The sequence below is a fragment of the Bos javanicus genome, chromosome 18 (assembly GCF_032452875.1).
Source record: "Bos javanicus breed banteng chromosome 18, ARS-OSU_banteng_1.0, whole genome shotgun sequence".
NCBI classification, from domain to species: Eukaryota; Metazoa; Chordata; class Mammalia; order Artiodactyla; family Bovidae; genus Bos; species Bos javanicus.
Genome location: NC_083885.1, coordinates 4,372,770 through 4,397,666, shown reverse-complemented (window position 1 = coordinate 4,397,666; position 24,897 = coordinate 4,372,770). Strand labels below are relative to the sequence as shown.

The 24,897-nt window shown below is 38.9% G+C and overlaps 1 long non-coding RNA gene across 1 annotated transcript in view; it reads left to right on the top strand.

The window, feature by feature from the left end:
* LOC133229836 (uncharacterized) overlaps positions 1–24,476 on the top strand; it is a 41,968-nt gene extending 17,492 nt beyond the window's left edge. The window contains exons 2-4 of the long non-coding RNA XR_009730654.1: positions 5,487–5,557; positions 6,629–6,678; positions 24,415–24,476. This is a non-coding gene — a long non-coding RNA (uncharacterized LOC133229836). The remainder of the gene's footprint in view (positions 1–5,486; positions 5,558–6,628; positions 6,679–24,414) is intronic.
* Positions 24,477–24,897: the final 421 nt, after the last annotated feature.

Here is a 24,897-nt window from a genome sequence, read left to right as displayed (position 1 = left end):
CTGGGAGTTTGGCGTGTTAGCCCTGAACCACCAGTTCCATTCTTCTTCCTCTGCCTCATGCCCCCAGTTCATGGTCTGTGGTCCTTCTAATATGTATATATTGTGTTGTGTAGCTTTAAAAATATATGTAAATTGTATCATAGTTTAGGTCTCATCCTGTATCTTGCTTGCTTGACTCAAATTGTATATCTGCGATCTGTCTTAACAAATGTAGGTTTATTTTATTGCTTTTACTGCTCTATGGTATTTTGCTTTATGATTTTGGCAAATTTCATTTCCCATCCTACTTTGATGGACATTTAGTTTGTCTCCAACTTCTAGTTATTAGAAACAAGTGTGGAAAGCATGGAGTTGTATACATACAGGCATTTTCAGTTTTGTCAGATGCTGCCACTGTCTTTCACAGAATCTTATCCACTTACTTCCCAGCAAACAGTGTGCAAGGATGTTTATTTCCAAAGCCTCCCGTAGTATTAAGTGTTGCTTAAACTATGTTGCAGGAAGTGAGATTTCAGTATTTTCATTTCATTGATTATCACTGAGGTTTTGACCACGTCTTGCTATACTGTCACTTGTGTGTGTGTGTGTGTGTGTGTGTGTTTTCCTGTGAAATGTGTGTTCACGTTCTCAGCCCATCCTCCAGTATTGCGTTTTGTTGTTGTTGTTGATTTTTAGGATGTTTTTATGTAGTTTAATCCTTCTTAGTTGGACACATTATAATGTCTTCTCAAGGCCTGGTAATTTTAGTTTGGTTGTGTCTGTGACGTTCTTCATTATAAAATACTGCTGACTTTAACATAATTAAATCTATGAGTTTTTCTATTGTACTTCATTTTTTCCTTTATATTTGTCTAAGAAATCTGCTCTTACCCTATTAACATCATAAAAATTTTACTCTGTAGTTTCTTCTAATCTTTCCAAGTTTCACTTTTCACACTAATAGGTTTCATCTATCTGAAATATTTTTTACATATTGTAATAGCAGGGATTTAATTTTCTCCCCAAATGATGAAATCCTTCTATACTATTTTTCATAGAGAAAGTTGTAGTGAACTAAGCCCGTTATTTGTTTCTATCAATCTTTTGTTTTCTGTTCTCTTTTAATTACTATGACATTTCAAGTTTCCTTTGTTTGATTTTGATATTTTTGAGCTATTTTCAGACCTTCACTGGTATAAGCATTTCTCAGTGTAATGTACACTAGCAGTATGTCAAGTGTCCCACAAAATGCAATTGGATTTTGTTTGCAATTGCATTCAATTTTAGATTAACTAGATTCTCTAAATTAACCCACACATTATCTTTATAGTGTGGAGTCTTTGCCACATAAACATGGAATATCCTTACATTTATTAACATGTCTTTTATGTCTTTTAATAAAGTTTCAGAATGTACTTCATAAATATTTTACACAATGCTAGTTATTTTCTCAGTATTTTAAAATAAATTCTATTGTTATTTTTTTCATTACATTTCCTCATTTACTTTTGGTGGTGGTGTTCAGGATGAACTATTCTGTTACAGTGTCTTGATTCCCTAGTAGGAAAAGACCCAGACCTCAATGGGATGATGCTGTCTCCAAAGAAATAGAATATTTCCTTTTGAAAAGACTTACATGTTGATTGGCCATCCTGGATAACTATATTCAAATTGGTGTGTATCACTCCTGAAAATATATAAACTGAGTATTCTTTCTATTGAAGTAGAATCTTATCTCCATCTCTTCTCACTCTAGGCTGTAAGTAAATTGCTGACTCTGCAGGAGTCACTACCATTAAAAAATGATTGGGAGAGATATCCTGTTCTTATGTGGATTTGGGGAAAGTTTGATAAAACTCTTCCATAGGACTCCTTAGTTCAGTAAGGTGACTTTTGTGAAAGAATGCTTATCATTGTTTTGATTTTTCATGATCCTCGTTAAATTTTCCACTTCTTGGGTCAATTTTGAATGTTCATTTTTTAATTTTTTTTAAATTTTATTTTATTTTTAAACTTTACAATATTGTATTAGTTTTGTCAAATATCGAAATGAATCTGCCACAGGTATACATGTGTTCCCTGTCCTGAACCCTCCTCTCTCCTCCCTCCCTATACCGTCCCTCTGGGTCGTCCCAGTGCACCAGCCCCAAGCATCCAGTATCGTGCATCGAACCTGGACTGGCATTTAACCTGTATTTTCAAATTTACTGTCAGATGAAAAAGAAGTGCTGTTTTATTTTCTGGAACACATGGGTTTTTTAAGCTATGTATTATCATTGATTTCAAATTTTATCGTGGTCTGATCCAATAATACAGTTTTTATAATATCAGTTCTTTAAAATAGTTGAGAATTCTTTTATGATCTCTGCATAGTCATGTTTTTAATGTATGTTTGATGCAAGTACATTTTCTCTCTCTCTTTTTTTAACTTTTGTATTGGGATATAGCTGATTAACAATGTTGTAATAGGATGGTGCAAAAGTAATTGCAGTTTTGCATTGTTGAACTTTGCCAGTTGATATTAGAATACATTCTTAAGTGTGGTTATGTTATACATAATTTTAATGCACATTTCTCACTTTGTACTTTTGCTATTGACTTCTTGCTATTTATTTTACATTTATTTTAGACAGAAATGATGTTAGCAGATTTGAGTGTTTTTTTAATTCGAATTCAAAATGAGTCATAAAACAGCAGAGATAACTCGCAACATCAACAACACATTTGGCCCAGGAACTGCTAATGAACATATGGTGCAGTGATGGGTCAAGAAGTTTTGCAAGGGAGATGAGCCTTGAAGATGGGGAGTATAGTGGTCAGCCATCAGAAGTTGACAACGACCAACTGAAAGCCATCATCAAGGCTGATCATCTTACAACTAACCACATGAGAAGTTGAAGAACTCAATGTCGGCCATTCTATGGTCATGTGGCATTTCAGCCAAATTGGAAAGGTGAGAAAGCTTGATAAGTGGGTGCCACATGAGCTGGCGAGAATGAAAAAAAAAATCATTGCTTTGAAGTGTTGTCTTCACTTACTCTGTGCAACAATGAAGAACTATTTCTCAATCAGATCGTGATGTGTGAAGATAAGTGGACTTTATATGACAACTGTCGGCAACCAGCTCAGTGGTTGGACTGAGAAGCTCCAAAGCACTTCCCAAAGCCAAACTTACACCAAAAAAGGTCATGGTCACTGTTTGATGATCTGCTGCCCATCTGATCCATTACAGCTTTCTGAATTCCAACGAAACCATTGCATCTGAAAAGTGTGCTCAGCAAATCAATGAGAACAGAAAACTGCAGCACCTGCAGCCGGCCTTGGTCAACAGAAAGGGCCTGTTTGCATCCTCACCTGATTTCTCACCAGCCGATTACCCCTCCTTCACGCATCTGGACAACATTTTACAGGGGAAAATGCTTCCACAGCCAGCAGGAGGCAGAAAATGCTTTCAAAGAGTTCATTGAATCTGAAGCATGGATTTTTATGCTACAGAAATAAATTCCCACATTTTTTCTCATGGGCAAAAATGTGTTGATTTTAATGGTGAATGGTTCCTATTTTGATTCATAAAGATGTGTTTGAGCCTAGTTATAATGATTTAAAAGTCATGGTCTGAAACCACAATTACTTTTTCACTAACCTAATAGTTTCAGGTGAACAGTGAAGGAACTCAGCCATACATGTATATGTATCCATTCTCCCCCAAACTCCCCTCCCATCCAGGCTGCCACAAAATACTGAGCAGAGTTCAAGTGCATTTTCTATTGCAGTACAAAATTCCACTTTTAAAATCATATTATTCAAATGTTATTGTTGCATATTTTTATCTGCATATCTCAAAAGTTTCTGAAAGTATTAATATCTCAAAATTATAGGTTTTTTTCTGTATCCTTTTAATTTTTGCTCTATTTCAAAGCTATAACATGGCTTTTATGTACATGACACTTAAAATGATGTCTCATTGCATAACATGGGAGAGGGAAAAGGCTAATGTGTGGTCATAAAAAGGGTTGGGTGATAGGGAAAATATGACAGCGTCATCATTGTTTTAGTATATGAATGTATATCAGGCAATATTGTTTATAAAAGATGTAATAGAATTAGCCTACCTTCAGAAACAGTTAATATTCTGTACAGCATTAATCCTGAAATCCATTTCAAAATTGTATTCATATGAATCATATTCATATTCAAAAGCATATTAAAAAGCAGAAACTTCAGTTTGTCAACAAAAGTCTGTCTAGTCAAAGCTATGGTTTTTCTAGTAGCTATGTATAGATGTGAGAGTTAGACCATAAAGAAAGTTGAGCACCGAAGAATTGAACTGTGGTGTTGAAGAAGACTCTTGAGAGTCCCATGGACTGCAAGGAGATCAAACCAGTCAATCCTAAAGGAAATCAGTCCTGAATATTCATTGGAAGGACTGATGCTGAAGCTCCAATACTTTGGCCACCTGATGCGAAGAACCAACTCCTTGGAAAAGACCCTGATGCTGGGAAAGATTGAAGGCAGAAGAAGGGGACAACAAAGGATGAGATGGTTGGATGGCATCACCAACTCAATGGACATGAGTTTGAGCAAGCTGTGGGAGTTGGTGATGGACAGGGAGGCCTGGTGTGCTGCAATCCACAGGGTCACAAAGAGTCGTACATGACTGAGCTACTGAATGACAACAACAGTGTTGAATAGAAGAAGGAGAGTGAAAGAAGTCCTAAGGTCTCAGAGCAGGGTTAAAAAAGTACGATTGGAAGGTTAAGAATGTTGAGTATGGCTCTGAATCATCACAGACCCTCTGAAGAGGAGACGAGAGTCTTTTCCAAGTACTATTTTAATTGACAGTGAATTAAAAAGTAGTCCTAGTGGTATAAGAAGATGCTTTCCATTTCTAGGCTGCAAAGCCACTCTTGGGAAAAAATCTCTTGCATCATTTGGTTATTGAATAAAAATAGTTAATAAGCTGTTGCAATAGTGAGTTTATCACTGAAGTGATTCCAATAGATGAAGTCTACACATGGGGCTGATAAGCTCCACGAATGCTAATCACTTTTCTTGTTTGACTGTTTAATCTTAACCCATTTTTAATGCTAGGATTAATAATAGTATGGAAAAGAGGGGAAAAAACCTTCCCAGGTACTTATAGTCCAAATAGAAAAAAAAGCTTTCCCAAATACTTGTAGTCCCAAGTAGTTATAGTTGTTTGTGAAATTAATTTTACAAAGGAAAAGTTGCCAAATGACACAGAAAGGCTGCTTTGACTCTGTCTTAATGCTAACATCAGTTTGTGTGCTATATCCTGGGAGAGCAGGATTGAATAAAGTGGAGGCAGAAGAGCTGCTGTTTGTAAAATCCAGATGGTACAGAGTTCTTTTTAAAAGGGTGGGAACATAACCACCTTCCAAAGGATGAAAGTAAGCAAGTGCCACAAGTATTTCTTCAAAAGCTAAATGTTCTCCCTTTTTTCCGGTTTGATTTTTCTCAACTTGAAGCTTTTTGTCTTCTGCCAGGAACCAGAAATCTTGGAAGGCAAAAAAAGAAGTTGCAGTCATCACTGCCAACAATCTGGTTAGCCGGACAGGTGCGTGTGAGGCTCTAAATTCCTGCCTGGGTAGCTGTATAACTGGGATGCTCCTCTGCCATGGTACTGCTTCTAAGATTGTTTACTTCATTGTAATTCACTTCTGTAAAGTTTTTTAAATTGAGATTCCTCATATAGAAATCTTTTATGTTTTATTGCCTTGATGATGAGCGGAGATTAGCTTTGCATTTGCAAAATTAAATTACTTTCCCAAAGTATTTCTTAATTTTCATGCAGATGCCACAGAAAATTCCAAGAGAGTGAAAAGTTGTTAGCTGCACTTTAAATACCAGAAAATCTCTGTGTGGGAAGGGGAAAGGAAAAGGGTGAAATTACTTTTATTTTAAAATTGAACATAGGGGCGTTCGTTCTTCAGAATACACATCTGGAGAATAAGTACCTAAGGGGAAAACGCTCTCATAGTTCAAATTTTGAACGTTTTAGTGTCAAACTTTTGTATCACTATCATCTACTAAGGAAAAATAAAAGGAATTTTAACATGAGGGGTGAACAGCTGTACTAATGTGAGAACAGCATCCTGGGCTCATTTCAAACTTGTTTCTGAGAATTCAGCTTCCCTCCAAATTTTATTGATGAGTTGGGATCTATTGTGATAGTACCCCTCTGATGTCCTTCCAATTCTGTGTCCCTTTCTCATCTCCAGATCAGCATATCAGCAATTCCATGCTTTACCCCAATACATATTTTTAGGGGGAAGATAAATGTTTTCCTCTTTCCTCTTAGGTTCAGTTATTGAAACCTGTGAGTTAAATTGACACCTGATGAACTGATAAAAAGTTTGTATGCACACATGAGCCAACAAGAGAAATAGCTAGCTGGTTAAATGGTTAAAGGGCAAACTTTGTAGGGGAATGGAAGGGGGAGAAATGGCTTCCATGTGAAGGACAGATAGGGTTGTTTAGGAAAGATAAATGGGTTTTTAGGAGAAAAAATGGGAAATAAGTTGATGGTAATATTTGACTGTTACATAGTATATATTATATACTCTAATATTATTATATAATAGAAAAAACTACAGTTTTTTCTGTTTTTCTTTTTTGTCTTCTTCAGGACCTTCCTGTTTTCTGCAGGGTCATAAAATTCTCCTTAGGGGATTTATGGTAGGTTTACTCTTGGTTTCTCTCCTTCGAGTAGAAGCTGCCCTGAAGAGGGAATTTAAGGAAGGCAGTCCTCGTTTCTAAAAAGTTTCTGTTTTTAGTCAGATAAGAGAACTCTGAAAAGGCTTCACTCTCCATATGTTGAATTTCAAATGTCTTCAGCTTAAAATAATTCTTATACCAACTCTGGAGTTCCAAGTGAGTGCCCACACTTTGAGGAATTCAGGTTTCTAAAGTTGACATTTCAAATGTGCTAAAGTTACTCTACAATCAGTTATAGCATAAAATATAAAGAGAAAAAAGAGAAGTTATTCTTAATCTGCTGAAGCCTGAAAAATTCTCCTAGGGTATCTTCCTAAATGAATTAGATACATTAAATGGCAAAAAGAAACTTTAATAATTAATAATCTTTAATAACTGATAATCTTTGATGATCTTTTTGATAATTTTTCTCAGTAAATTATCCACACAAATGGTTATTTAATGAGGTACCAAGTTCTGAATAACCCATTTCTCATTAAACATTTGATCAGTCAGCAAACACTTAAAACACGGTGGTTGACTGACACATTTTAACTTCTGAGTTTGATTTGAACCTCCTGTCACTTGACATTTTCTTAAAAACATCTGGATCAATAACATATGTGGGCAACATGAAGCTTTAAGTAGATTATTTGTGTTATGGTGAGGATTTAATTATTGTGTGCATTTGAGTTTTAGCCTTGTTTTTGTCTCTCTTATGGGAAAATGAATAGATTCACTATTCATGCAATAATAAATGAATCTCAGAGTTTTGAAGGGTGAACTTTGTTCATTTATTCAGATTGGACTTATTATAGAGACCGTATTTCTAAATCAGAGTGAAGATCAGTGGCAGAATGAATCAATGTATGAAATTATCTTTGCATCTATTGAAGAAACAAATCTAATAGGTAAAGTAAAATCCAGTTCTGCTGGCATTTTGTACATTCATAAGGCAAAATTAATGGCTTTAGGTTTTGTAGTTTTGGTGGGGATTTTTTTATACATATTTATCACAGAAAAACTAGCAATGACATCTAAATAAGTCAGCTTTGTTTTCTTTTCCTTCATCGTTAAAGCTCATGTTATTCTGCACTGGTAGAACTAACAGCCTGAGGATCTCTAATAAGTTATCAAATGTCTCACGCTATTGCAACCTTTGTGTTCTCAAATGCTTTTCTGGGTGGAAGATTAAAGACCCTCTTAACCATCTTGATATTTAGTTATTAGGGAGTGGTTTGTATAATTATGAGGCTTCCCAGGTGGCTCAGATGGTAAAGAATCTGCCTGAAATGTAGGAGACCCTGGTTTGATCCCTGGATTGGAAAGATCCTCTGGAAAAGGGAGTAGCTACCCACTCTAGGATTCATGCCTGGAGAATTCCATGGACAGAGGAGCCTGGCAGGCAACAGTCCATGACTGAACTTCATAGTAAGAATACCATGGTTCAAGTGTCCATTGTTCCGGAGTCCAGTGGGCAAAGCATCTAATTGATGTCTCAGCTTTTGAGGTTATATCCTGATTTATCATTGTATGCACAAGTCATCTATCTGATGTGTTTGCTGGTCTGTGGCCACAGAAACCAAACCACCTGCTTCCTATACTAGATTGTAAGCTCCATGAAGACATGGGGTCCTCCTGGGCCCATATTCCAACACCCAGCAAGTCACACTACCTGAGCGTGCAGTACCTCCTCTCTCTCATTTGAGATTAATTAGCTACTCCAGTTGGAGAAGGCAATCGCACCCCACTCCAGTACTCTTGCCTGGAAAATCCCATGGACGGAGGAGCCTGGTAGGCTGCAGTCCATGAGGTCGCTAAGAGTCTGGCACGACTGAGCAACTTCACTTTCACTTTTCACTTTCATGCATTGGAGAAGAAAATGGCAACCCACTCCAGTGTTCTTGCCTGGAGAATCCCAGGGACAGCGGAGCCTGATGGGCTGCCTTCTATGGGGTCACACAGAGTTGGACATGACTGAAGAGACTTAGCAGCAGGGCATAGCCACCCACTCCAGTATTCTGGCCTGGAAAATCCCATAGACAGAGGAGCCTAGTAGGCTACAGTCCATGGGATCGCAGAGTTGGACACGACTGAGCAACTTCACTTTTTTTCACTTTCACTTATCTTTTGGCTGTGCTGGGTCTTCCTTGCTGCACGCAGGCTGTCTCTTGTGGCGAGCGGGGGCTACTCTCCGGTTGGTGGCGCATGGGCTTCTCATTGCGGTGGCCCCTCCTGTGGTGGAGCGCGGGCTCTGGGGTGTCCTGGCTTTGGTAGTTGCTGCATGTGGGCTTAGTAGCCGTGGTACATGCACTCAACTGCTCCGTGGCACTGAGCAGTGGGGTCCTCCTGGACTAGGGTTCTAACCGGTATCCCCTGAACTGCAAGGCGGACTCTTAACCACTGGATCAAGGCTATGTAGTTCTGAGAGCAGACGGCTTTGACTTTGGAGAAGACAGTTAGATGTTCCAGAATCTCATTTAAACTAAGGGGTCTCTCACCCAGCTACCTCCTGACACCTGGTAGAATTCTGAAATGTTAAATTGCACCTCTTTTCTTCACATCTGAGTTTGGAAATAGTTGAAGGATAGAAACAGGAGTAAGATGAGACAGAGGCCAAAATATATCTTTTCCTACAGATAAAACTTCCCACTTCAGATTGCTCAGACTCTGTTGTAGGTGGGCTTCCTTGTGCTTCCCTCAGAGTTTGGCCGAATGACCCAGCCTGGCACAAGCCGCAGGATGAGTTTGGATCTCCTAACATACAGCCCTGAAAAGGTGAGGGTGTTGTCTTGTCACTGACTGGAATGGGTGTCTAGCTCCCTGGATTTGAAGGAAGAGCATGAGGAATAGGGATGAATGCCCACCACCATGTTTGTTTGAGCAAAACTGTCTTCTGAGTGGCACCAGGAAACCAACTGAATTCTGACTTTTCCAAACAAGAAATCATATGACTTCGGGAAAACATTTAGCTCATGGATTCCTCTGGTTCCCTTCATGTACAGAGCACATTTACAATGAGTACTCAGGGGACTCTTGATTATTAAGTAATAGACTATTTGCTCAATAAACACTAAATGATAGTTATAGTTACAATTAAGTTCTTTTCCAGGTTTTTTTTCAGAATTAAGTTCCTTTCTGTGACATGGTAGTTGTGAAGTAAGAAAAAGAACAGCACTTCCCTGTGAAATTGTTTTTGCAGTATTTGTTTATGTTCATAGAAGGATGGCATAAACTTAACTAAAACTGTCATCTGTGGACAAAAATAAGGGCCAGTCCATTCCCTGTCATGTGAGACACTCTGGAGAAGGGAACACAATTCATGCACATAGTAAACTTAATTTATATTTATTCATTTATACAGATAGGCAGTCTTTATAGAGGGTTATACCTTATTTCCTCATCATTTTTTTTTGCAGTATATACTTACTAAAGGATTTGTATGAATAAATTAATAGTTTTCCATTGGCTTTTATTGAACTCTCATGCTAAGAGTTGGGTTTCCCAGGTGGTGCTAGTGGTAAAGAACTCACCTGCCAATGCAGAAGACAGAAGAGATGAAGGTTAGACCCCAGGGTTGGGAAGATCCCCTGAAGGAAGGCATGGCAACCCAGTCCAGTATTCTTGCCTGAAGGATCCCATGGACAGAGGAGCCTGGCGGGCTACAGTCTAAGCGATTTAACATGCATGCATACTGAGAGTTAGCATTTTTGAGGCAGTGCTTTGGGCCAGGCCTCTGCTAAGGGGTCTCAGCTTTCCCATGATCTCAGGGAGCAGGCAAGTGTCTCTGTTGTCCATGAAGTCCCTGGCAGCTGAGGGACTTGTCCCTGGTCATATGGCTTAGGTGGCAATTAATGGCTCAGATGATAAAGAATCTGCCCATAGTGCAGGAGACCATGGTTTGATCCCTGGGTCAGGAAGATCCCCTGGAGGAGGAAATGGCAACCCACTCCAGTATTCTTGCCTGGAGAATTTCATAAACAGAGGAGCCTGGTGGGCTACAGTCGATGGAGTCACAAAGATTTATACATGACTGAGTGACTGACACTCACACACAACTTCTGAAAGTCAGCCCTGACATTGTGCTGAAGGTAAGAGTCAACCTTTGACTGAAATTCACAGTCAGGTCCCAGTCTTAGGTTTCTAACTCTTCTTACAAGCTTCTGTCATGCAGTACTTCTTCTTTACACAAGTTAGGTCTGTCTTATGACCTGCTATTTAGATTTTTATTTCATTTCTTTTCAATGGATAGTTCAAAAGTTAAGCCTTTTCTCTCAGGACTAGATCTCAGAGATCTTTTAGAAATCAGAGTTTCTAAAAGGTGCCACATCATCAAGCCCACCTTCAGGACACTTGCTTTTCACACTGAGAATCCTCCTGAAATTGGCAGAAAATAAACCTGCAGCTTCTGTTTGGTGTAAAGCTCCCATGATGGCTTAAATCAGTTGTAAGATGACTTCTTAGGGGGACTTCTCCAAGCTAAGCAGATGGCAACTTTAACTGGTCAGAGAAGCATCACTACTTACTGATTAATTTATTCCTCCACGAATCATCTTTTCAGACATCCAAGGGGAGAGAGAAGCCCGATATTCTAACTCAGAGGACTCCAGAATGTTCTACCTGAGAACTGGTGCCTCTTCTCAGGCTCCACTTGGTTTAACAAGCACCACACAGGAAGCCTGCCCACTGAAAACACTTGTTAACGTACATTGGCTGCGGTACTACTGACAAGATTTCTGATGTTATTTAAAATTCTAGTTAATTCCAGGCTGCTATTTCCACACTGAGTGGAATGGGATATCATAATACATGCTCCTCAGATGCTTAATAGCCAACTTGCCCGGAGCTCCATTTGTCTCACATTCTCCCTGGTAAACGAGAAGTAAGCCATGTCGTCAGCATCATCCTGTCTGCCGCCTGCCGTCATCATGGACGCAGGAACCTGATGGATCGTGCTTTCCCTGAACGCACTGCACTCAGCACCTGAGCATCTGTGGCAGTTCCCACCATCTACCCAGTGCCTGACTGCGGTGTGCTGGGTGTTCGCTCGTGGTCTGTGTGGATGTGCGTACAGGCGCACTGTTAGTGCAGTTAGGCATACAAAGAGGAATCCCTAGTCTGTTTAAGGCTTGCTCCAATTTTTAGAGAAAATTCTTTGAAGAGAAAGAAATACATACTTATATAGTTAAGGTGTTATTCTCTTTCTGAGCTCACAAAAAAATTGTGATTACAAAAATATAAAATGTCACAACAGAGCATAAAGTGGCTTCCTGTGACTTCTTGGAGAAATTGTAGCTATCTAAATATTCTTTGCACTACCCTGGTGGCCCACTCGCTAAGACTCCTTGATCCCAGTGCAGGAGCCCTGGTTCGATACCTGAACCACCAGGGAAGCCCGGGTTTGAATCTTGTGTCTTTCATAATTTATTGATTGATATTGTAATTTTTTGATTATTAACTCTCCGTTACTTCCATATCTCTGTGGCATGTATTAGTAATGAAATACATAAAATAATAATAGCGAAAATAATGACAATGGACCATATTTCCTCAGCACTTAGTGTCTGTTGGATCCTTCTTTAGCAATTTGCATATCTTACCTCACTTAATCCCTAAACCACTTTGTAAACAGGGACTTCTAGTCTTGCTTTCCAGATTTGGAAGCTAAATTTAAAGAGGCAGCAGGTTTAGTATCATTTAAACATGGAGTGACCAGGGGCAGGGATTGAGCCTGGATGTGTTTGATATCCTAATCCATACTCTCAACCACTCACTCTGTGTTTCCTAAGTCTCAGTTTGGTGGTTGAGTTGCTATGTCATGTCCAATTCTTGCAACCCCTTGGACTGTAGCCCGCCAGGCTCCTCTGTCATGGGATTCTCCAGACAAGAACACTGGAATGGGTTGCCATGCCCTCCTCCAAGGGATCCTCTCGACCCAGGAATTGAACCCAGGTCTCCTGCTTTGCAGGCACATTCTGTTCTGACTGAGCTACAAGGGAAACCCCAAGTCTCAGTTTACCCAACCAAAAAACAGAGGTGTGTTGCATTAACATAAGGAATAACTGAAAAGTTATCAAAAACTAAAGAGCTGACCACAGCTTTGAGACATATGATAGCTTATGGACTACTAGGTCATGTTTCATTTGGAAATTGGGATTTTTTTAAAAAATTACATTAAGTTCAACTTTTTAGTGCACAGTTCTGTGAGGTGTTCTCATAGTTTCATTGAAAAATAATTGACATTCATCACTGTAAAAGGGGTACAGCATGATGGTTAGATTTACAATACATATATTGTGAAATGAGTTTCTTTCTTTTTAAAAAAAAATCTGGTCACACTGCATGTTTTGTGGGATCCTGGTTCCTCACCAGAGACTGACCCCACACCCTTGGCAGTGAAAGCACAGATCCCAACCACAGGAACAACAGAGAATTTCCAAGTATGAATTTCTTTTTCACATTAGTTTTTTCATGTATGATGTCTAGTGTTAGTATTAATAATACATATACTACAGTGTTTTGTATCATAAGAAAATACTGATGTAGGTACTGACAAATGATTTATTTTATAAACAGATGATATAAATTCATATTGGTAAATAATAGTGCATGACTGTAAATGTCTTTTCTTTCTGATTTTCTTAATAATATTTTCTCTAGCTTACTTGAGTGTAAAACTGTAGTAAGTAATACATATAACAAGACAAGTATGTGTCAGTAGACTGTTTATCGGTAAAGGCCTCTAGTCAATAGTAGTCTATTGGTCACTCAGTGTAGGGGGAGTTAAAACAAATGCAGATAAGCAACTGCATGCAGGTTGGCACCCCTAACCCCACATTGATCAAGGGTCAATTATATTCCCAGAAATGGAATTGCTGGATTGTATGGTAGTTCTATTCTTAATTTTTTGAGCATCCTTTACACAGTTTTCGATATTGGCTGGACCAGTTTATAGTCACACTCCCAGTGCACAAGTGTTTTCTTTTCTCCACATCCACACTAGCATCTGTATCTCTTGTCTTTTTGATGATGGCCATAAAAATGGATATTTCTCTAAGTGACAGGAAATATGAATGTGATCCATTTAGCAAATGGAAGTTTTGTTGTTGTTGTTTATAGTCACTAAGTCATGTCTGACTCTTTTGCAACCCCATGGACTGCAGCCTGCCAGGCTCCTTTGACCATGGGATTTCCTAGGCAAGAATAGTGGAGTGGGTTGTCATTTCCTTCTCCAGGGAATCTTCCCGACCCAGGGATCAAACCCTCATCTCCTCCATTGAAAGTCAGTTCTTTACTGCTGAGCCACTGGGGAGGCCCCCCTAAGTAGAGCTTTACTTGTCTTATTAAACAAAAGGTTCAGAGAAAAGCAATCATGGTTCAGTCATGTAGAAGCTGACTTTTGTGTGATTTGTTTGTTATTACATTTGCGAAGTAGGTGCTGCTACTGCAGCTATTAGATCTGCCTTCAGAGATGAAAGAATAGGGGAGAAGGCCACCAACTTCATCTTTCCCTCTTATCAGGAAAATGGGCCATTGGTCTTTATCCCACGTGAAAGAACTATGTCCCTGTCTGCTGCTTGCTGCTAGGGAGAAAATGCATTCTGATGCTTTATATTTTTCCACTCTCTATTGTTTAGGCAGAAGGATGAAAGGGATTGGTGATGTCTTTTTTTTTTTTTTTTTTGGTCAGCATAGCATCAGTTTCTTCCACAGTCACACCTTTTCTTCGTTTAAAATTCCTTCTGGGGCTTCCCTGGCGGTCCAGTGATGGAGAGTCCATGCTTGCACTGCAGAGGGCGTGGGTTCAATCCCTGGTCAGGGACCTAAGATCCCACATGCCACACAGCAAGGCCAAATTTTAAGTTAAACAAAATTTCTTCTAATGTGAAGTGATTTTCAGCTGAGAAAATATGAGAAATTATGTGTATAGGTAGGACAAGATCCAGAGGGGAAACATAGCCCCCCCTCTAACCAGGCTGATGTTTGGCAAGAAAGTGAGACAAACCAGCAGTGGCACTTGGCTGTTTGATCTTTCATATTTCAAACCACGAATTTGATAACTAGGATATGGGAAAGAGCACAGTGATAATTCATAGGATATCTATTAGGTATGTAGGATCGAGGATATGACAGATGAGGGACATGGAGAAAGGTTATCATGTCCTTTCAGCTTTATTAAAGTAGAACCTAAATAGGTTAAACCTACAATATCATTGTATCCAGCAGGCGTTTGCTGAGCATATAGTGTGAAAAGCCAGATGAGTTCTCACCCTAGAATGGAAAGGGGAATTTGTATTTTGTCTTATAGATGATTCTACCTACAGATGGAGTCCTGTAGATGTTCTGTAGATAGAGTCCAGCTGTGGGAGTGTTGTTGCTTTGAAGTTGCATCAGAGAATGATCAGTATCCGACATTTAGCTTTGTATTTGACACAAGTTAATAAACTGTACTTTGTTCCTACAAAATACTTATAAATGTGGGAGGATAATTTTGCTGAACTACAAGACAGAAGACGAATATGATAAAGAAGCATTATAATGTCTCAATAGTGCTTATTCAGTCCCTAGTGTGATTAATTCGGAGGCTTTACAGGGGAAATGTTATTTTTAACTGGAGACGATTAGCATATTTGGCAAGTAGAAAATATGAGGGAAGGTGTGGCTGGGGAGGACACAAGATCTATTAAATGAAGTACAATGCTGTGGCTTGAATTCAGGGGGAATAAAAAGAAAAGATAATTTGGAATCAGAATTTGGGAGATAACAAATGACTTGCTAACTTTAAAAGTCAGGTTTTTCTTCTGGCATTGATAGTTATCAAAAATTTTATTATTTGAGATGAAGTTAGAAATCATGATCAGTGTGGATTTCAGAAACCTAAATTAGTCATAGTGAAAAAAACACAGTGGAAGAGCTGAGAGTTTAGAGGAAGAATGACAGGTGGAGATTGTTAAAAATAATACAGGCAAGAGAAACAGGACAGACGAGGGTGAGGAATATAACTGGAGTTTCAGGTAGAAACCTCATATTATAAATCATAAAATTGAAAATAAAAAGACATAGTGAACAAAAGTCCAAAATGCACTACATGGAAGCAGTCTCAAAAACAACAATGATCTCTGTTCGTTTCCAAGGCAAGCCATTCAGTACCACAGTGATCCAAGTCTATGCCCCGACCAGTAATGCTGAAGAAGTTGAAGTTGAACGGTTCTATGAAGACCGACAAGACCTTCTAGAATTAGTACCCAGAAAAGATGTCCTTTTCATTATAGGGGACTGGAATGCAAACGTAAGAAGTCAAAAAATACCTTGGAGTAACAGGAAAATTTGGCCTTGGAGTACAGAATGAAGCAGGGCAAAGGCTAATAGAGTTCTGCCAAGAGAACGCACTGTCACAGCAAACACCCTCTTCCAACAACGCCAGAGAAGACTCTACACATGGACATCACCAGACGGTCAACACCAAAGTCAGATTGATTATAGTCTTTGCAGCCAAAGATGGAGACCTCTATACAATCAGCATAAACAAGACTGGGAGCTGACCGTGGCTCAGATCATGAACTCCTTATTGCCAAACTCAGACTTAAATTGAAGAAAGTAAGGAAAACCACTACACCATTCAGATATGACCTAAATCAAATCCCTTATGATTATATAGTAGAAGTGACAAATAGATTTAAGGGATTAGATTTGATAGAGTGCCTGAAGAACTATGGACAGAGGTTTGTGACATTGTACAGGAGGCAGGGTTCAGGACCATCCCCAAGGGGAAAAAAAATGCGAAAAAGGCAAAATGGTTGTCTGAGGAGGCCTTACAAATAGCTGAGAAAAGAAGAGAAATGAAAAGCAAAGGAAAAAAGGAAAGATATACCCATCTGAATGCAGAGTTCCAAAGAATAGCAAGGAGAGATAAGAAAGACTTCCTCAGTGACCAATGCAAAGAAATAGAGGAAAACAATAGAATGGGAAAGTCTAGAGATCTCTTCCAGAAAATTTGAGATACCAAGGGAACATTTCATGCAAAGATGAGCACAATAAAGGGAATAAATGGTATGGACCTAACAGAAGCAGAAGATACTAAGAAGAGGTGGCAAGAATACACAGAAGAACTATACAAGAAAGATCTTCATGACCCAGATAACTACAATGCTATAATCACTCACCCAGAGCCTGACATCCTGGAGTGAGAAGTAAGTGGCACTTAGGGAACATCACTATGAACAAAGCTAGTGGAGGTGATGGAATTCCAGCTGAGCTATTTCAAATCCTAAAAGATGTTGCTGTGAAAGTGCTGCTCTCAATATGCGAACAAATTTGGAAAACTCAGCAGTGGCCACAGGACTGGAAAAGGTCAGTTTTTATTCGAATCCCAAAGAAAGGCAATGCCAAACGATGCTCAGACTACTGCACAGTTACAGTCATCTCACACACTAGTAAAGTAATGCTCAAAATTCTCCAAGTCAGGCTTCAACAGTATGTGAACCGTGAACTTCAGATGTTCAAGCTGGTTTTAGAAAATGCATAGGAACCAGAGATCAAACTGCCAACATTTGTTGGATCATCGAAAAAACAAGAAAGTTCCAGAAAAATGTCTACTTCTGCTTTATTGACTATGCCAAAGCCTTTAACTGTGTGACCCACAAGAAACTATGGACAATTCTGAAAGAGATTGGAATACCAGACCACCTGACCTGCCTCTTGAGAAATCTGTATGCAGGTCAGGAAGCAACAGTTAAAACTGGATATGAAACAACAGACTGGTTCCAAATAGGGAAAGGAGTATGTCAAGACTGTATATGGTCACCCTGCTTATTTAACTTCTCTGCAGAGTACATCATGAGAAATGCTGGGCTGGATAAAGCACAAACTGAAATCAAGATCGCTGGAGGAAATATCAATGACATGCAAATGACATGCAAATGACACCACCTTTATGGCAGAAAGTGAAGAAGACTAAAGAGCCTCTTGATGAAAGTGAAAGAGGATAGTGAAAAAGTTGGCTTAAAACTCAACGTTCAGAAAACTAAGATCATGGCATCCAGTCCCATCACTTGATGGCAAATAGATGGGGAAACAGTGGCAGGCTTTATTTTTTGGGTCTCCAAAATCACTACAGATGGTGACTGCAGCCATGAAATTAAAAGATGCTTGCACCATGGAAGAAAAGTTATGACACACCTAGACAGCATATTAAAAAGTAGACACATTACTTTGCAAACAAATGTCCAACTAGGCAAAGCATGGTTTTTCCAGTGGTCATGTAAGGATGTGATAGTTGGACTAGAAAGAAAGCTGAGCGCTGAAGAATTGATGCTTTTGAACTGTGGTGTTGGAGAAGACGCTTGAGAGTCTCCTGAACTGGAAGGAGATCCAGCCAGTCCATCCTAAAGGAAATCAGTCCTGAATATTCATTGGAGGGACTGGTGCTGAAACTGAAACTCCAATACTTTGGCCATCTGATGTGAAGAACTGACTCATTTGAAAAGACCCTGATATTGGGAAAGATTGAAGGCAGGAGGAGAAGGGAATGACAGAGGTTGAGATGGTTGCATAGCATCACCGACTCAATGGACATGAGTTTGAGTAAACTCCGGGAGTTGGTGACGGACAGCGAGGCCTGGCGTGCTGCAGTCCATGGGGTCACAGAGTCGTACACGACTGAGAGACTGAGCTGAACTGAACAGAGTCTTAGGTCCACTCAACAGAATATTGTCCAGATTCTCACTATATGCAAGGCTTAATGTTATTAGCCTTAAAAATGAGACTTATGTGTTTAACTTTTCCACATGGGGATTAAAAAGTATAGAATGAATTCCAATAATGATGGAGCAGCCTCCATTAACCTAACACGCTGTCAAATTGCAGTTACAACTCTGGACAACATGAGGAAGTCATACATGCGCGCACTGGAAAAGGACCAAAGATAGTCAGAAGGTGGAGGGCATATGGCCGAGGGATTGGAGCTTCAGCTTCAGCATCAGTCCTTCCAGTGAACATTGAGGATTGATTTTCTTTAGGATGGACTGGTTGGATCTCCTTGCAGTCCAGGAGACTCTCAAGAGTCTTCAACACCACAGTTCAAAAGCATTAATTCTTTGGTGCTCCGCTTTATTTATGGTCCAACTCTCACATGCATACATGACTACTAGAAAAACTATAGCTTTGACTAGATGGACCTTTGTTGGCAAAGTAATGTCTCTGCTTTTTAATATGCTGTCTAGGTTGGTCATAGCTTTTCCTCCAAGGAGCAAGTGTCTTTTAATTTCATAGCTGCATGAAGTCTGCAGTAATTTTGAAGCTCAAAAACTTAAGCTCTGTCACTGTTTCTATTGTTTCCCCATCTGTTTGCCATTAAGTGATGGGATCAGATGCCATGATCTTCGTTTTTTGAATGTTGAGTTTTAAGCCAATTTTTTCACTCACCTCTTTCACCCTCATCAAGAGACTTTTTATTTCTTCTTTGCTTTCTGCCGTAAGGTTGGTGTCATCTGCATATCTGAGGTTATTGATATTTCTCCTAACAGTCTTGATTCCAGCTTGTGCTTGATCCAGCCCAGCATTTTTCATGATGTACTTTGCAAATGGGTTAAATAAGTAGGGTGAAAACATACAGCCTTGATGTACTCCTTTCTCAATTTGGAACCAGTTCGTTGTTCCATGTCCAGTTTTAACTGTTGCTTGTTGACCTGCATACAGATTTCTCAGGAGGTAGGTAAAGTGGTCTGGTATTCACATCTGTAAGAATTTTCCACAGTCTGTTGTGATGGGTGCAGTAAAAGGCTTTAGCATAGTGAATGAAGTAGATGCTTTTCTGGAAGTCTCTTGCTTTTTCGATGATCCAACAAATGTTGGCAGTTTGATCTCTGGTTCCTATGCTTTTTCTAAAACCAGCTTGAACATCTGAAGTTCACGGTTCACGTATTGTTGAAGCCTGACTTGGAGAATTTTGAGCATTACTTTACTAGTGTGTGAGATGACTGCAACGGTGCAGTAGTCTGAGCATCGTTTGGCATTGCCTTTCTTTGGGATTTGAATAAAAACTGACCTTTTCCAGTCCTGTGGCCACTGCTGAGTTTTCCAAATTTGCTCGCATATTGAGAGCAGCACTTTCACAGCAACACCTTTTAGGATTTGAAATAGCTCAGCTGGAATTCCATCACCTCCACTAGCTTTGTTCGTAGTGATGCTCCCTAAGTGCCACTTACTTCTCACTCCAGGATGTCAGGCTCTGGGTGAGTGATTATAGCATCGTAGTTATCTGGGTCATGAAGATCTTTTTGTATAGTTCTTCTGTGTATCCTTGCCACCTCTTCTTAGTATCTTCTGCTTCTGTTAGGTCCATACTATTTCTGCCCTTAATTGTGCCCATCTTTGTATGAAATGTTCCCTTGTTATCTCTAATTTTCTTGAAGAGATCTCTAGTTTTTCCCTTTCTATTGTTTTCCTCTATTTCTTTGCATTGATCTCTGAGGAAGGCTTTCTTATTTCTCTTTACTATTCTTTGGAACTCTGTAGTCAGATGGATATATCTTTCCTTTTCTCCTTTTATAATGTGACCCAAAATCAAAAGGAAAAACACAGCATCCCTCGCTTTTTGAAAGTTCGCTTTATGCCACTTGACTTTTATCAAAGACCTATGTTAACACCCGTATTCACTCACAGGAGGAAATCCGGGAAGGATTTCTATTTTTAAGAAAAAAGAACAAAAGCGAAACTAGGAAAATAGCGTTCAGCGTTGATCTGTTGGTTTCGCAGTGAGCTGTTTTAGAGGCAGCCCTCCCTAAGCGGGAAGAGTGGCGCCACGGATTCCTCCCTCAGGAACTTCACACAATGGGATTTAGGGTTTTTCTCTTTCCGTTTTATTCAGATTCATTCGACATATAGCACAGTGTAAGTTTAAGGTGTCCAGTGTTATGATTTGACCTACATATGTCATGAAATGATTACTGGAATAAATTTTGTGAACCTCTGTCATCTTATATAAATATAAAATTAAAGAAATATAATATTTTTTCTTGAGAGCTCTTAGAATTTACTGTCTTAACAACTTCTGTACGTAGCATGAAGCAGCGTTAATTATATTCATCATGTTGCACATTACATCCTTAGTACTTTGTTATCTTATAACTGGAAGTTCGTACCCTTCGACCACCTTCATCCAGCCATCCCTCCCTCCGCCCTCTGTCCTTAGTAACCTCCAGTCTGATCTCCTTTTCTACGAGGTTGTTTGCTACTGAAGTATAATTGACCTACAGCATTGTTTTAGTTCCTGTAGTACAACATGGTGATTCACTGTTTCTGTACATTTCAAAGTGAGTACCAGGATAAGTTCAGCTACAGTGTGTCATCTTACAGAGACGTTACATAGTTACTGACTATATTCCCCACACTATGCGTTTTATGCCCAAGACTCATTTATTTTGTACGTTTTGATCTGCCTCACCTATTTCCTCCTCCAAAGCCCCTCCTCTCTGGCAATCGCCTGTTTGTTCTCTGTATCCGTTTCTGTGTCGTTATGTTTATTCATGTGTTTTTAGATTTCACGTATAAGTGAAATCATATGGTGTTTATCTTTCTGTGTGACTTATTTCACTTGACATAATGCCTTTTAAGTCTATCCATGTTGTCAAAATGGCAAGATTTCATTCTTTTTCTTGGATGAGTAGTAGTCCAGTGTGTGGGTAAACCACATTTTACTCATCCATTCATATACTTAGGGACACTTATTTTGCTTCCATATCTTGGCTATTATAAATGATGCTGCAATAAACATAGAGCATATATTGTTTTCTGATTAGTGTTTTCATTTTCTTTGGAAAAATACTGAGAAGTAGAATTGCCAGATCGTATGGTAGTTCCATTTTTAAGTTTTTGAGGAATCTCCATAGTGTTTTCAATGGTGGTTGCACCTGTTTGCATTCCCAACAACAGTGCAAGAAGGTTCCTTTTCCGCATGTTCTTGTCAATAATTTTTCTGTTGTCTTTTTGATAATAGCCATTCTGACACGTGTGAGGTGACTTCTCATAGTGGCTGTGATTTGCGTTTCCCTGGCAGCTGGTCAGGTTGAGTGAGCATCTTTCCGTGTACCTGTTGGCCATCTGTATGTCATCTTTGGAATAATGTCTGTTTCATGTTCTCTGCCCATTTTTGTTGGTGCTGTGTTATTTGTGTATTTGTATATTAACCCTTTGTAGGATGTATCGTTTGCAAATGTTTTCTTCCATTCAGTCGTCTGCCTTTTCATTTGGTTGGTAGTGTCCTTCCCTGTGCAAATGTAGTCCCATTTGTTAATTTTTGCTTTTATTTCCCTTGTCTGAAGAGATGTGTCCAAAAAAAAAAAATTGTTAAGAGTGATGACAAAGCACATAACTGCTGTAGCTTTGAACTGTGTCTGTATCTGTGCTTTATCTCAATTTTTTCTGTGCACCCATTAGTAAGATGTATTCTAAGGTAATTGCTTTTTTGCTTTGTGCCTTTTAAGTTTGTGAAATGTTTCATAGGAATGGTCTACTTTTGGGTAGTGGGAGGAACCTATTGTGCATAAAGACTCAACTGAGGATAACTCAGATATTGTGATCAACATACAAGAACCTTACGTTTTAAATTTAAATTTTTACTTTTAATTTTTTAAAGAATGCTTGTTTCTTTTTTACATTTCTGTTTGTTTTTGTATTACTTATCTCTGTTTGACTGTGGTGGGTCTTCGTGGCTGCACTTGGGCTTTGGTTGCAGCAAGCAGGGCTACTCTCTAGTTGCGGTGCATAGACTTACTGCAGTGTCCTCTCGTTGCGGAGCGTGGGCTCTAGGGTGCACGGGGTTCAGCAGGTGTGGCTCGTGCTCTCAGCAGTCGCAGCTCAGGTGCTCTTTGGTGCACAGTCTTAGCTGCCCCATGGCATGTGGGATCTACCTGGACCAGGGGTCAAACCCATTGGCAGATGGATTCTTAACCTCTGAACTACCAGGGAAGTTCCAACATAGAAGAACTTTAAAATATGTGTCATAAATATATTTTCAAGAATGGAAAGGGAATAATGGCCATAATGAGGGACTAGAAAAACTTAAGCAGAGAATTGCAAACTATAAAATAGAATCAAATAATTTTAGAACTTAGAAGTAACTATGTGGAATGGGAAGCTAACTGGAGAGATTCAACAGCATCCTGAAGATAGCTGAAGAATGGGTTAGTGAATTTGTAGATCTTACAAGGAAATTCTCTTTTCTAAGGAACTCAGAGAAGTAACATCAAAGAAATGGACAGCACCTAAGTGACTCATAGGACATTTAATCTGTCATTTGAGCCCTAGAGAAGGCAACAAAAAATTGAGGAAATAATGACTTAATTTCCAAAATTTGGCAAAAAAGACAAACGGGTAGATCTATCAACCTTAGCAAATACCAAATAGGATGAATGCAGAGAAGAGCAAATGTACTCAAATTGTTAAAAACCAGAGATGTAGAGGAAATGTTAAAAGAGGCAAAAGAAAGTTACACATTAGATGAAGGGAACAAGACTACAAGTGATAACTGATTTCTCACCAGAACAAGGCGGAAGGCAATGTGAAAATGTTCAAGTGCTTGGAGAAAGCAATAGTTTAAATTTTACATGTATCAACAATCTACTTAAAAAATCAAGGTGAAATAAAGACATTTTTCAGGTAAATAAAACAGAGCATTTGTTGCAGTTAAATTAGCACACCAAGCAGTATTCAGTTTCTTCTGGGTAAGGGAAAACAACAGACAATGAAAGCTAAAAGCTCAGGAAAGAACAGAAAGTACCGGAAATTGTAAACACATGGGAAAATATAGAAATACAGAAAATGAATGTACGGGCTATTTTCCCAATTGCTCCCCAAATGGTTCATAGTTGCTGACATTCTAGCTCAATAGATAAGATAGTTCATTACATTCATTGGATATTTTGAGCATAATTGTCTCATGGAAACTCATTTGAGAAAGATTGCACACAAAAGGAAGACCATAAACTATCAATATTGGGGATAAAAGAAGAGCTATTTCTATAGAGTCTATAGATATTAAAAAGATAAGTGAATATTACATTTTAATGTCAATAAATCTGAAAACCTAGTTTAAATAGACACATTCATCATAAAAGCCAGAATTTATACAGTTGGCAGAAAATGAAATAGAAAACTGAACACACACACACAATTGAATTTGATCCTAAAATACCTTGAAGTACATATATACACACTCCAAACAGAGATTGTTTCACTGGTTAAATTCTGTTGGAATACTGAAGCAAGAAATACCAATTGTATAAATTCTCCTCCATAAATTAGTGGAGGAGGGAAGAGTTCCCAACTTGATTCACAGGGCCAGCGGTACTCTGATAGCAAAGATATTACAAGAAAAGAAAATTACAGACTATTATCTCTTATAAACATAGCTGGAAACATTCTTGATGAAATATTAACAGTTTGGTTCTAGGAATATATCAAAAGGATAATGCATGATGAAAAGTAGAATTTATCTCCAGAATGCAAATTTGACTTACCGTTAAAAAAATCAACCAGTGTATTCACGTTTTAATAGACTAAAAAGGAGAGTTTTCCCCTCAAATCACCATACCTGCCCTAAGAGAGAAGAAGGATCTTTTCAGAATGATTAATAACCTGTTTCTGGTTTCCCAACCTGGTTCAGGTTGGGAATCCTGTTGTGAAAATGGTTATATCTAATTGATTTTGCATTGTTTTCAGCAATGCTGTCTTCGTCCCTGCCACGACCTAAACATCAAGACAGTGCTGAGCTTAAAATGAAGGTAACTTAAATCAGAGTTTATGATATGTGGAACAATTATTTTAACTGGATGGTTTAAAAAACCCACTGTGATTTTATGTTGAAAGTGAAAGTTGCTCAGTCATGTCCAACTCTTTGCTACTCCGTGGACTATACATCCATGGAATTCTCCAGGCCAGGATACTGGAATGGGTAGCTGTTCCCTTCTCCAGGGGATCTTCCCAACCCAGGGATCGAACCCGTTCCTCCTGCTTGGCAGGCAGATTCTTTACCACTGAGATCCTTTACCTTTACCCAGGTACCACTGAGGCACCTGGGAAGTGTCTAATGATAATATTTCTCTGTTAAAGATTCAATTTCTCATAATATATGGTAGCCCTTCCCAGGTGGTGCTGAAAAGTGAAAGTGAAAGTTACTCAGTTGTGTACAACTCTTTGCGACCC